This window comes from Megascapheus bottae, chromosome 16 (genome assembly GCF_031878675.1).
Source record: "Megascapheus bottae isolate mThoBot1 chromosome 16, mThoBot2.hap1, whole genome shotgun sequence".
NCBI classification, from domain to species: Eukaryota; Metazoa; Chordata; class Mammalia; order Rodentia; family Geomyidae; genus Megascapheus; species Megascapheus bottae.
In genome coordinates, this window is record NC_143524.1 from 12930676 (window position 1) to 12945288 (window position 14613).

General features: G+C 41.6%; 1 protein-coding gene across 6 annotated transcripts in view; it reads left to right on the plus strand.

The window, feature by feature from the left end:
* The first annotated feature begins 502 nt into the window (after positions 1 to 502).
* The window catches only part of LOC150052902 (muscarinic acetylcholine receptor M4), a 216548-nt gene continuing 202437 nt past the window's right edge, over positions 503 to 14613 (plus strand). For all 6 annotated transcript variants that reach the window (XM_090347819.1, XM_090347812.1, XM_090347813.1 and 3 more), the window contains exon 1: positions 503 to 885. The gene's annotated coding sequence lies outside the window, so the exon portion shown is untranslated. The remainder of the gene's footprint in view (positions 886 to 14613) is intronic.

Consider the following 14613-nt stretch of genomic DNA (forward strand, 5'->3'; position numbering starts at 1 on the left):
GTGCTTAGTATATCCATTTGTCTAGTAAGAGTTTAGAAAGAAGCCACTGTAACCATGAACATGTTGACACATTTGTGTACTTGAGGTTTGTGATCAACATGTGAACACACCTTGATTTTAGGCCTTTGGGAGAAAATAAAAGCAGCCTACTTCCACCCCCACTCCCTCTCAAAGTCAGAATATATAATCCCCCTTCTCTTGGCTTTGCTTGTCAGAGCTAAATTGAAGCTTTCATTGAGATTGCCTACTTTATTCCTCGTCTGTATTCTCTCATATTTCATTGACTTCACTGCCCTGCAGAGAAACTAAGACTCACAAGAGATGATTTGTTCAACTGGGATAAGCAGTGTTAGGAGCCCATTAAATACTCGCAGAATTATTTCAGACAAGAGTGTCATTGTGTTATGATTTAATCTCAACACGCCCACGAAAAACTTCGGTTCTCTAGAAACAACCTGATTAGCCGGTAAACGGCTGAAACACAAGCTCTTCTACTCCATACTTTTTTATGATCTGGGTTTATTTACTTATGCCTTGGCCAGGAGCCGGATCTGTAGTAGGAGTGGTGCTGTTTTTCGGCACTCGGCTCTATTTCCTGGAACGATTATGCTGGCGCTCCTCTTTTGATGTCTGGCGCGTTCGCGCATTCGGTGATCTTCTGCGCCGTCTTATTGCTTGATGTCTCCCGAGCGGCGGCGGCGGCGGTGGCTGTGGCGGCGGCGCCAGGTCCAGGGCTGAGTTATCCGCGAGGCCTCGGGCTCAGACCACTTTCTCCCGCCGGTCGATAGAGTGGACCCCTTGCTTTCTTCCTGCTTCTCTTCCTTCTTCCCTCGTTGGCTCAGCTCGCCCGCTGGGCTGCAAGTAGAGTCCTCGTCCGCTCAGCAGGTAGGCCCGGCCGCGGCGCCGGGCAGGCCCGGCCCCGGCACCCCTTCGCCGCGGTGCGGGGGAGATCTTGGCGCCGGCGGGTGGGCGAGCGGGCGGGCGGGCGGGAGGGAGGGCGGCCGGCCGGCCGACGCCAGAGGAGGGGCTGCGTTTGGGGGCGCGGCCCGAGGGCGGCCCGCCCGGAACTGTGAGGGAAGCCGGAAGGAGGGAGTGATGCTCCGGGGCTGCCGGGAGTGCTTCGCTGAGGAGAGGATGTTGGTCCTGGGTCGCACGTCGCCACTCCCGTGTGAACTCTGTGTGTGTGTGTGTGTGTGTGTGTGTGTGTGTGTGTGGCGCGCGCGTGTGCAAGCAAGACTGTGTAAAGAACCTCCTAGGAACGGATAGGACTTGGATGTGTTGACCTTTTCTCTAACCCGAGTCTCCCGGTGTCCTGACTCTGCTGTACTGGGGAGACCCACCCCCCCGCCCCTGACTGCTTCCAGCTCTCGAAGGGACCTTTGAGTAGGCCGAGACGAGTGAAACTAGGTCCTCTGGCTCGTCCGAGCCCAGTGTCATGTGCTTACTTTTTTTCTTTAAAGGGGTATAGGGAAACTGAGGCAGTATCCCCAACCGACCATTAAATGCAATGTAAGTTACTTTCTTTCTTTCTTTTTTTTTTTTTTGCCAGTCCTGGGCTTGAGCTCAGGGCCTGAGCACTGTCCTTGGACTTTCTCAAGTCCAAGGCTAGAGCTCTACCACTTGACCTCAGCACCACTTCCGGCTTTTTTCTATGTATGTGGTACCGAGGAATCGAACCTGGGTCTTCATGCATGCTAGGCAAGCAATTTAACCACTAGGCCAAACTCCCGGCCCTGTAAGTTACTTTCTGTCGTTTACAAGTTGATTTTTCTTTCCTTTCACTCATGTTACCAGGCTATACACTCAACATTTTTCTTCATTTGATTGTTCTTTTTCTCGTAATATAGTTTATTTTTAGAAGAGTTTTCAGAGGCTGGGGCTGTGGCTTAATGGTAGAGTACTTGCCTAGCATGCATGAAGCCCTGGGTTCGATTCCTCAGTAGCACATACACAGAAAAAGCCAGAAGTGGCCCAATGGATCAAGTGGTAGAGTGTTGGCCTTGAGCAAAAGAAGCCTAGGGACAGTGTCCAGGCCCCTGAGTTCAAGCCCCAGGACCGGCAGGAAAAAGAAAAAAAACCAAAAGTTTAGGGACCAAGTGTTCCTTAGACTGGCTTTGCTTTTTCCAAGTCTGCATTATTTTAGAGAGAGAGACAGACAGAGACAGAGAGAGAGACTACTAATAGTTCCTTTCTTCCTTTTTTGGGGGGTAGGGGGGTGTCATGGGACTCCAACTCGGCCTGGGTGCTATCCCTGAACTCTTCAGCTCAAGGCTACCGCCCTACCCCTTGAGCCATGGCCCCACTTCCCGTTTTCTAGTGGTTAATTGGAGATGAGTCTCAGGTCTTTAGTGCCCGGGCTGGCTTTGAACCTTGGTCCTCAGATCTCAGCCTCCTGAGTAGCTAGGATTACCGGCATGAGCCACTGTGCCTGGCTTCTTCTTTTGGTCGTGGGGCTTGGATTCTGGGCCTGGGCACTGTCCATGAGCTCTTCAGCTCAAGGCGGTAGCCTCTCCTACTTGAGCCACAGCACCACTTCCGATTTTCTGGTGGTTAATTGGAAATAGAGTCTCAGGGACTTTCATAACCTGGCTGGCTTTGACCCATGATCCTCAGGTCTCAGCCTCCTGAGTAGCTAGGATTACCGGCATGAGCCACTAGTGCCTGGCTCTAGTTACCTTCTTTTCTTCTTTTCTCTCCCTCCTCTCCCCCCTTTTGTGCTAGTCCTGGGATTTGAACCTCAGGTTCTAGGCATTATCTTTGAGCTTTTTTTTTTTTTTTTCTTCCCTGGAGGCTAGGGCTCTGCCAGTTGAACCACAACACAACTCTACTTCCTGAGTTTTGCTATTCAACTTGCCTTCTGGTTGATACTGATTTCTCTTTTTCCTTAACCTGTTCTTTGGAAATCTTTCCACTTGGTTTTTTTGTGGTTAGTGTTAGACAGAGATGGTTAGGTTTAGAATTCAGACTTGTTATATAAGGGACTGTTTTTTAGAAAGTGTCTAAGGAAACAGTTCCTTTCTAAAGAGTTTTGTCCTATTTGATTAGTGGTTTAGTCATTGAGTATGAGAGTTAGAAAGAATTAAGTACAGAAACTTCAGATAAGGGGAGGATAATGGGTACCAAGACATGTGAAAGGGTATCAATGTATGTGAATTAATGCACCTTCTATCTGGCAAATATCATGTAGCCCTTTTATTACAATAAAAAATATATAAAAAAAAGAAACTTCAGATAAGAAAACTTAAATTGAGCTGGGTGCCAGTGGCTCATGCCTGTAATCCAGCTATTCAAGAGGCTGAGCTCTGAGGATCTTGGTTCAAAGCCAGCCTGGGCAGGAAACTCTGAAAGAGTCTTATTTTCAATAAACTACTCAAAAAAGAAAACAGAAGTGGCATTGTGGTTCAAGTAGTAGAGGACTTGCCTTGAGCAAAATAAGCTCAGAACAGTGCCCAAGCCCAGAGTTCAAGCCCCAGGTATGGGGTGGGGGGAGAAAGAAACTTAAATTGAAGGTTAACATTACATTTTATGAATTAAATTCTATCTCCCTTTTTCCCAACGTGGAAACCTTAGTGTCTGAGTGTTCTTGTTTATTTTATTTTTATGGGATTGGGTGTGAATCCTAATGTGTTATTTTTTTGCTGAAAATAGAAATCAGTCCAGATCATTCTAGGTTGTATCAATTTCTAATCAATTACAGTATATAGAATCTATAGGTGAATAGCTTTAGGATGTTACAGATTACTAGTCTTTGGATAGAAACTATAAAATGTCTATGTTTCTATACAGTTTAGGATTCTAATGTGAATTTTGGAAATATTACTGCTTCTCTTATTTTTGTTATATGAAGTCAGCAAGATTTTTTTTTTTTCTACTTTCATGGTGGATTTTGAACTGGGCCTCTTCCACTGAAGTACATCTGTAGCCCCAGGTCAGCAAAGTTTAAATGAAGGTTCTTTGATTCAGTCCATTTTCTAGTGAACAGAACCTCATTATTCTCAGGGATTAATGAAGAGTTGCTAGATTGTTTTAAGCATATAGCTTAGGAAATGAAGTCAAGAATGTTTATTTTGAAAAAAAAAAATTTTGTTTTGTGCTGGTCTGGTGCTTGAACTCAAGGAATTGAAGTTGTCCTTGAGCTTTTTTTTTTTTTCTTCTCAAGACAAGTGCTAATGCTCTGCCACTTTGAACTACAGCTCCACTTCCGGCTTTTTTTTTTTTTTCGGGTAGATCATTGGAAATGAAAGCCTCACAGGCTCCCCTACGCAGGCTAGCTTCAAACTGCAATCCTTAGATCTTGGCCTCCTGAGTAACCAGGGTTACAGGCATGAACCATGAACCATCAGTACCTGACTTGAAACTATACATATACATATATATGTGTGTGTGTGTGTATATATATATATAAATTTTTTTTTTGGCCAGTCCTGGGGCTTGAACTCAGTGCCTGAGCACTGTCCTTATGCTTTGTCATGTCAAGAACTCTACCACTTGAGCCATCAGCATCACTTCCAGCTTTTTTCTTTGTATGTGGTACCAAGGAATCAAACCCAGGTCTTGGTGCATGCTAGGCAAGCACTCTACCACTAGGCCAAACTTTTGACCCCTGAAACAGTATTTTTATGTTAGAAGGGAGTATATATTTCAGAAAAAAAAACTGTAGAGAAGAAAGTGACATTGTCCAATGTGGATTGAATCTGCATAGGATTTAGAGTTATAAATAGTATTTCAGTGGCTCCTAATGAATGCTAAATAGTAAATGAAGATTGTTATGAGTGTTACAAATAAATGTTAAGAACATTTTGTTCCGTTTTAATAGGAAATTTGTGGCAGAGATTTAAGTTGAGGTTAAGGCCAACTGGGATACATAGTAAGGCTGTGTTTCAAAAAAAAAAAAAAATGAACAGGAGCCAGCTACATGGCCTAGTGGTAGAATGTCTGTCTGCCTAGCATGCTTCAAGTCCTGGGGATTTGATTCCTCAGTACCACCTGTGGCTCAAGTGGTGGAGTGCTATCCTTGAAAAAGCCCAAGGACAGTGCCTAGACCCTGAATTCAAGCCCCAGGACTGGGGGGCGGGGCGGGGGAATGCAAAAATTCTTCCCAAACAGAAAGGCAGCCACAAAGCAACAACAAACAACAAAGAAGACAAAGGGCTGGGGAGGGGAGGGAGAGAGAATAGGCAAGCTTATTCATCTTTGGGGATGTCTTCTAGAACTTGGTCTGTAACAAAGTAATTGAAACAAGTAGGTTGTTTTCATTAGAGCAATAATGTATATTTTGTGTATGTGTGCCAGTTCGAATGCATATGTGTGCTAGGATTCCAATTCAGAGTTTGGGCACATCCTAGCTTTTTTGTTCATTCTAATCACTTGAGCCACAACTTCACTTCTGGCCTTGTTAGTGGTTAATTGAGTCTCATGGGCTTTCCTGCCTAGACTGGCTTTGAGCCATGATCTTTAGATCACAGCCTCCTGAGTAGTTAAGATTATAGGTGTAAGCCACTGGCACCTAGCTTAATAATGTATGTTTTTATACAGTGTAATTGCTAAAATATTTTTAGTATATGTAGGGAACTTTCGTTTTTTGATTATGTTCTTTTGTTGTTTATTATTACTGAACTAGAATATTTATGGTCTTCAGTCTTTTCATTGAATGTTGGTAGTTTAGGTCAACAATTTTTTTTAACATATCAATACTCTCATCTCCTTGAGTTCACACACACACACACACACACACACATACACGTGTTCACACAAGCATTTATTTATTTATTTTTATGGGTCATGGAGTTTGAACTCAGCCTGGGCATTGTCCTGAGCTCTTCAACCCAAGACTACCGCCCTACCCTTGGGCCTGGGCATTGTCCTTGTGCTCTTCAGGTCAAGGCTACCGCCCTACTCTTGAGCCAAGCCCCACTTCCCTTTTTCTACCAGTTAATTGGAGATAAGAGTCTCACATCCTTTTGTGCCAGGCTGGCTTTGATCCTTGATCTTCAGATCTCAGCCTCCTGAGTAGCTAGGATTACAGGCGTGAGCCAGCCACTGCCCCACCATTTTGAAAAATTTTTTTTTTTTTTTGCTAGTTGTGGGGCTTGAACTCAGGCCTGAGCACTGTCCTTGGGCTTTTGTCAAGGCTAGCTAGCACTCTGCCACTTGAGCCACAGCACCATTTCCAGCTTTTTCTTTGTATGTGGTACCAAGGAATTGAAACTAGGTCTTTGTGTATGCTAGGCAAACACCCTTACCACTAGGCCACACTCTCAGCCCCCATTTTGTAAATTTTTATTACTGCTGGTTGAATTAATTTTTTCTATTTGTGGCATGAATGAGGAAATTTCACATTTTGTGATGTTATTATTTGTTAGTTATTCTCTCTGAGCTAAAGTATGTATCTCTCATGAATAATTATTGTTTTAGGTATACCTATGATAGATTGAGGCATCTGAAATTTTGCCTGCTAGGAATGGATTTGCCCACATGGAGTTTGATTTAGGATGAGAATTGTGTTTCATTCTATGTGAAAACAGAACAACATCTCTCCAAACTACTGAACAGTATAGTTAAACTCTAGACTCAAGTAGACTGCTGGAGTACAAATCCAAACAAACATCACCAATTACTATCTCCAGATCTTGGGCAAGTTACTTTGTACCTCTCCTTATCTGTTAAAAATATACACTTGTGAGAAGAAAATGAACTATGTACAGAATAGAATGACATGTGCCAGTTATTATCAATATTACTATTAAAACAGATTAAAATTATATATGTTTTTCTAAAGGAGAGGAAATAATAATGGTGCTTTGATTGATATGTAGGTGCTTTTAAGAAAACCTTAGAAAAGAGAAGGTAAAGATATGCGTTTATGTCTCCTTTCTCTCAGTGCCTTTCAAATTAAAGGATGTGTCTGTACAGGCGATGAGAAGCCTGGAAAACAGCAGTAGCTGCAACAGTTCCAAATATAAGATAGATGACAAATTTATTTATTTATTTATTTATTTTTATTTTTGCCAGTCCTGGGCTTGAGCTCAGAATCTGAGCACTGTCCTTGGGCTTTCTCAAGGCTAGAGTTCTACCACTTGAGCCACAGAACCACTTCTGGCTTTTTCTATCTATGTGGTACCGAGGAATCGAACCCAGGTCTTCATGCATGCTAGGCAAGCACTCTTACCACTAAGCCAAACTCCTGGCCTAGATGACAAATTTTTATAAAGTACTCTAACAAAACTTGCCAGAGCTATTTTAGGAACAGAAGAGCATTTCTTTGCAAAATAGATAGGAAATATCAAAATGACACCTGAATTTTGTCATGTGTTTGAGCTGTTTGGTTCTTAAGGATTAGGCATTCTTCAGGATTTGGCAGATTTGTTAAATAAATGGAAAAGAAAGGATGTTTAAGGAATTATCAAAGTTATTAGATCACCTTGGATAAACTCAAAGAGTATTCATTTTTCTTATGGTGGTAAAGGTTAAGAATCTAGAGATTTATTTATTATTATTATTTTTTTTTTGTATGAGGCGGGGTTGGGGGTCATGGAGCTTGAACTCTGGCTTGGGTGCTGTCCCTAAGCTCTTCAGCTCAAGGCTACTGCCCTACCCTTGAGTCTCAGCCCCACTTGCCATTTTCTAGTGATTAATTGGACAACAGAGTCTCTGGGCTTTGTATTGCCAGTGCCGGCTTTGAACCAAGATCATCAGATCTCAGCCTCCTGAGTAGCTAGGATTACAGGCGTGAGCCCCATGCCCGGCTTTTTTTTTTTTTTTTTTCCCACTTGTGGGGCTGGGTGCTGTCCCTGAGTTCTACAGCTCTAACCACTTGAGCCACAGCACCACTTCCGGTTTTCTGGTAGTTAATTGGAGATGAGAGTCTCATGGACTTTAGTGTCCTGACTGGCTCTGAACTGGGATCCTCAGATCTCAGCCTCCTGAGTAGCTAGGTTTACAGGCCTGAGCCACGGCTGGTAGATTTTTTTTTTTTTTTTTTTTTTTTTGGCTTGTCCTGGCTTGAGCTCAAGGCCTGAGCACTGTCCTTGGACTTTCTCAAGGCTAGAGCTCTACCACTTGAGCCTCAGCACCACTTCTGGCTTTTTTCTGTGTATATGGTACCGAGGAATTGAACCTGAATCTTTGTGCATGCTAGGCAAGTGCTCTACTGCTAGGCCAAACTCAGGGCTAAGTAGAGATATTATTATTATTATTATTATTTTTTTTTTTTTTGCCAGTCCTGGGCTTGAGCTCAGGGCCTGAGCACTGTCCTTGGATTTTCTCAAGGCTAGAGCTCTACTACTTGAGCCTCAGCACCACTTCCGGCTTTTTTCTATGTATGTGGTGCCGAGGAATTGAAGCCGGGTCCTCGTGCATGCTAGGCAAGCACTCTACCACTAGGCCAAACTCCCAGCCCCGTAGTAGAGATATTTTTTTTTTTGCCAGTCCTGGGCTTGAACTCAGGGCCTGAGCACTGTCCTTGGACTTTTCTCAAGGCTAGAGCTTTACCACTTGAGCCTCAGCACCATTTCTGGCTTTTTTCTATGTATATGGTACTGAGGAATCGAACCCGGGTCTTCATGCATGCTAGGCAAGCACTCTACCACTAGGCCAAATTCCCAGCCCAGTAGAGATATTTTTTAAAATTACTTCGTCCCTTTATATCTTTTTTTCCTCCCACTCCTGGGGTAGAACCTGAGCACTGTCCTTGGATACTTTTCTGGTAGTGTTTGTCACTTGAGTCACAGCACCATTTCTAGCTTTTTCTATGTGTGTGGTACCGAGGAATCGAACCCAGAGCATGCTAGGTAAGCACTCTACCACTAGGCCACATTCCCAGCTTCTCCCTTTATATCTTTATAGGCTGTAGGTTACTTTAATATTTTTAACTTTTATGTGTCCTGACATCCCTGTGTTCTTATTTTTTTATTTATATAAGTGTGTGTGTGTGTGTGTGTGTGTGTGTGTGTGTGTGTGTGTGTGTGTGTGTGTCTACACCGTGGCTTGAACTAAAGCCTTGTTTTCTTGCTTGCTCACATCTGGTGTTCACAGAATAGCCATACCTCTGGTTTGACCATTTTGTTGGTTAATTAGGAATGAAATCTTGTGGACTTTCTATTTGGGCTCTTGGATCCTTTGGATCTCAGACTCCTAAATACTTAATACTGTAGGTGTGAGTTATCAGTGCCCAACTTCATTTCACATCTTTTAGACCTGTTTCTTGGTTGTGAGTCTGTATTTCAGCTTTTACCTTTTCAGACTTTAGTTTATCCAGCAAATATTGTTCTTAATCGGAACCAATGTTTATTGAATACTTTGTGTCAGGGACTACAGGAGTGCTTTATGACATTGATTTATTTTCTTTCTTTTTTTTTCTTTTTGGACAGTTCTGGGGCTTGAACTCAGGGCCTTGGTACTGTCCTTGAGCTTTCTCAAAGCTAGCACTCTACCACTTAAGTCACAGCACTATTTTCTGTGTATTTGGTACTGAGGAATCAAACCCAGGGCTTTATGTATGTTAGACAAGCATTCTACCACTAGGTTACACTCCAGTCCTCTGATTTATATTCATGAAGGGCTTGATGATGTAGATACTACTCCTCTCCCCTCCTCCCGCCTTTTTTTTTCACTTGTAGTTCAGGTTGGTCTAGAATTGATGATCCTCCTGACTTAGACTTCTGAATCCTGGATTTGTATACTTGTGTCACTACACCTGGAAATGTGGGAAGTTAAGCGATTTGCCTGCCCAAGGTATCCAGCTAGTTGCATTGAGTCCAAGCAGCCTGGTTCTGATTCCTACTTTATGCTGATTATAATCTTCTTTATATAGTTCTAAATTCTCTATGGCCACTTTATTAAGAAGACTAGAGTAAAAATAAAATAGATGTTGTTTACGCCCTTGTAGAGATTATATTTCAGAGGAGAGACAGTAAACTGGTAATTACACCATGAAATGTGCAATCACAGTGTATGTTGGTCCTCATGATGGAAAAGTAAAAAATAGATTGGAGTAGGAGAATGAATTATATTAGAGGTTTGGAGAATATTTCTCTGAAGGAGTGCTATTTAGGCAGAGATTAGAAAGATAAAAGGGAAAGACCAAAGAAATGGCATTTATGAGAATTGTGAGATGGTAAAGAATTTGGTATATCTGAGAAACTGAAAGAATATTGGTATGGCTGGAATCCAGAGAAAGAGGATGAAGATTTAGCCAGGACCATGTAAAGGCTTTTAGATTCTTTAAAAACATTTTTATTTTATTTTATTTTATTGTTGGGGTGATGTACAGAGGGGTTACAGTTACAGTTACATTCATCAGGTAGTGGGTCTTTATTTTTTTGACATGCAGGAAATAGAACTCAGGACCTTTTGCATTCTAGGCAATTACTTGCTACTGAGCTGCATCACCACCTTGGCATTTCGATTTTTATCCTAATTAGAAGTCATTGAAGCTTTTTTGTTTGTTTGCTTGTGATTTTAGGAGGAAGGTGATGGTGCTGGGATTTGAATTCAGGTGCTCTAGCACTTGAGCCACTTTATCAGTCTGTTTGCTTGCTTGTGGTAGTTTTGTTTGTTTGATTTTGAGGTGAGTGTCTTAAGTATCTCACTTTGTTGCCTAGGTTAGCCCTGAGTAGCTCAGAAAGTAGCTGGGATTACAGATGTATGCCATCATGACCTCCTTCTGAAGATTTTTTAGCATAACTTTAATGAACTAGTATATACTTGTGTGTATATGTGTGTGTTGTGTGTGCTGGTACTGGAGTTTGAACTAAGGACTTTGTGTTCTTCTGTATGTTGCTTTTTTTTTTTCTTTTGGTCTGTCATGGGACTTGAACTCTAGGGCCTGAGCATTGTCCTTGAGCTCTTTAGCTCAAGGCTATTGACCTATTCCTTGAGCTACAGTGCCACTTCTGTTTTTCTGGTGATTATTTGGAGATAAGAGTCTCATGGACTTTTTAGTGCCTGAACTGGCTTTGAATCGAGATCCTCAGATCTCAGCCTCCTGAGTAGCTAGGATTACTGGCATGAGCCACTGTAGCCAGCTCACTCTACGGTTTTGAAGCACTCTGGATTCATTGTGGGGAGAAAAGATGGAAGGATTATATAGTGGTCTAGGCAAAATATAATGATAGTTTAGAATGTAGACAGTAGATGTTGAGAGGAGTAGAAAGATTCAGTGATATTTTAGAATTAGGCAGACATGACTTAATGATGGATTGGATATGTGGTAAGAGGGAGGTGTCAAGTATGATCCAGATTTTTAGCATGAGCATCTGGATAGTTGAAGGTGCTGATTCTGAGACAGAAACATTGGAAGAAGAACAGATTCTTGACTAGAATTGAGGAGTAGATTGAAGGGCTCGGTTTTAGTTGTGCTAAGTGTAAGATGCCTGTGAAAACATACAAATGTAGATACCAGGCAAGCAATCCTTTGATAATGGCACAGGAAATAAATCTGGATAGTATTGCTACATAGATGATATTTAAAGGCAAGGAAATAGATATACACACTTAGTATTATAATTGCAATGAGAACAGTGCCTAGGATCAAATGGTCTCAGGAATTTAAGGGCAAACCTGAGAAACAGGATGTAAGCAGGATATAATTGTATTTTGTTGGTTTTAGCAGCATTATTAGCACAGTAATTTGGAGTAATTAATATTGGAGTAATTTAGGACCAGGAGCCACTTTAAAGTGTGTTAAAGAAATGGGTAAGACAGGAAGAAGTGAGAATGGCATATGTATTTTGATTATTAGTTTGCCTTTCTATAAGAAGTAATTAAAACTCATAAGACAGTATGATCTGTAAAAGTAGAAACTATACCTTTTCATTTTTGTGTTCTTGACCTTTAGGTTAAATGTTTATCAATACATTGTGTTTGTTTTTTGTTTGTTTGGTTTTTTTTGTGGGTCACGGGGCTTGAACTCTGCACCTTGTTGCTGTCCTGAGCTCTTCAGCTCAAGGCTAGCACTCTATGACTTGAGCCACAGCACCACTTCTGGCTTTCTGGTGGTTAATTGAAGTATCACTGTCTTTTGTGGCCTGGCTGCCTTTGAACCTTGATCCTCAGGTCTCAGCCCTCTGAGTAGCTGGAATTACAGGCGTGAGCCACTAGCACTTCAAACTTCGTATACTTTTTGTTTGTTTCTTTGTACTAGGATTGGACTCAGGGCCTTGTACTTGTTAAGCAAATGATCTACCACTTGAGCCACTCCATCAGCCCTCCAGTTCCCCCTTTTTTGGTACTGGTTACGTTTTTTTTAATTAAAAGTTTTTATTAACCCTGATTTTTTTTACATCATTTTTCAAATGTCAAGTTTAACAAACAAGCATTCAGGAATGAAATCTCTATATGCTATCACTGGCACATAAATTTAAGACCAAAATTAACATTAAGCTGAAAATTTGTATGTCGACACAATATATATCCCATCATAGATTTATATGTCTGTATAGTTATATTTATATCTCCAAGTTCTTGACTTAAGGTCAGTGACCTTGAGTACCTGAGTATTGAGTCTCACTCTTGTACTGTTTGGACCTAATATCCACATATCAAAGAGACCATGTGCCTTTTGTTCCTTTGGTCTTGGTTTATCTCACTCAACATGATTTGCTCTAGATTCATCCACTTCCCAGCGAATGCCATTATTTTATCTTGTCTGGTGGCTATGTAGAATTCCATTGTATATATGTACCACATTTTTTTGCATCCATTCATCTGTAGTGGGGCATCTGGGTTGTTTCCCTTGCCTTGGCTATTGTGAATAGTGCAGTGATGAACATGGCTGTGCAAGTATGCTTATTATATCCTGGGTTATGATGCTTGCTAAGGGTAGATGTCTAGGAGTGGTATGCCTGGGTCGCAGGGAAGGTCTAATTTTAGTTTTTTGAGGAACCTCCAAACTGCCTTCCAGAGAGATTGTTATGGTCTACATTCCCACCAGCAGTGCAGTAGGGTTCTTTTCTCTCCACATCCCCACCAGCATTTGTTGTCTGAGTTCACAATATTGGCCATTCTGATTGGGGTAAGATGGTATCTTAGGGTGTTTTTTTGACTTTCAATTTTTTAAATTTATTGTCCTCAAGTAGTTGTACAAAAGGGTTTCCATTTCAACGTGCTGTATACACTGTACTTAGGGTTGTTGTTATTTGTATTTCCTTTTTGCCAGTCATGGAGATTGAAGTCAGGGTCTTGGCACTGTTCTTGGATACTTTTTGCTTAAGGCTAGCTCTCTGCCACTGGAGCCACAACACCACTTCCAGCTTTTTCTATGTATATGGTACTGAGGAATTGAACTTAGGGCTTTGTGCATGTGAAGTGAGCACTCTACCATTAGGCTATGCTCCCAGCCCTGATGAGCATTTTCTTATATGTTTCTTTGCCACTTTTGCCTCTTCCTCTGATAAGTCTCTTTTTAGTTCCCTTGCCCATTTAGCAATTGGTTTGTTGGGTTTGGGGGGGGATTAGTTTTCTTGAGTTCCCTATAGATATTGAATGTTAGACGTTTTATGTATTATTGGTAATTTTTTTTCCCAGTTGGTGACTATCTTTTTACTTTAGTAGCTATGTCTTTGTGCAGAAACTTTTTTTTTTTTTTTTTTTTTTTTTTTGCCAATCCTGGGCTTGAGCTCAGAGCCTGAGCACTGTCCTGGACTTTTTCAAGGCTAGAACTCTACACTTGAGCCTCAGCACCACTTCTGGTTTTTTTTCTATTCACGTAGTACTGAGGAATCGAACCCAGGTGTTACTGCATGCTAGGCAAGCACTCTACCACTGGGCCAAACTCCCTGTGCAGAAACTTTTTTTATTTTTAGATAGTCCCATTTGTCGAATCTTTCTCTGTTATGACCCTGGGACTCTGTTCAAGAACTTTTTGCCTATGCCTATGAGTTCCAGTGTCTCTACTATGTCATGTAGCAGTTTCAAAGTTTCAGGTCTGATATTGAGGTCTTTGATCCATTTTGAGTTAATGTTCGTGCATGGCGACAGGCTGGGATCAATTTTTAGTTTTCTGCATATGGCTGCCCAGTTTTTCCAACACCAGTAATTGAAGAGTCTCTGTTTATTCCACTCTATATCTCTTGACCCTTTTGTCGAATATAAATTGACTTATAAGTATGTGGTTTCATTTTTGAATCTTCTGTTCCATTGATCTTCTGGTCTATTTTTGTGCCAATACCATGCTGTTTTTGTTATTATGGCTCTATAATGGAGTTTGAAGTCTGGTATTGTAATACCACCTGCATTGCTCTTGGGATTACGTCCTTCATTTCAGTAAAGAATGTCCTTGGGATTTTGATGGGGATTGCATTGAAATTGTATATCAAGTTTGGCAGTATGGCCACTTTCACAATGTTGATTCTCCCTATCCATGAGCATGGGATGTCTTTCCATTTCCTGGTATCCTCTTCGTTTTTTTTTTGTTTTGTTTTTTTTGTTTTTCTTTTAGGCTTTTATAGTTTGTTTGTTTGTTTTTTTATCAAATAATTCCTTTACATTCTTGGTTAGGTCCATCCGTCCGTCTGCCCGCCCTCCTCCGTCCCTCCCCCCCCCCCCCCCTCTCTCTCTCTCTCTCTCTCTCTCTCTCTCTCTCTCTCTCTCTCTCTCTCTTCCTTTCTTTCTTTT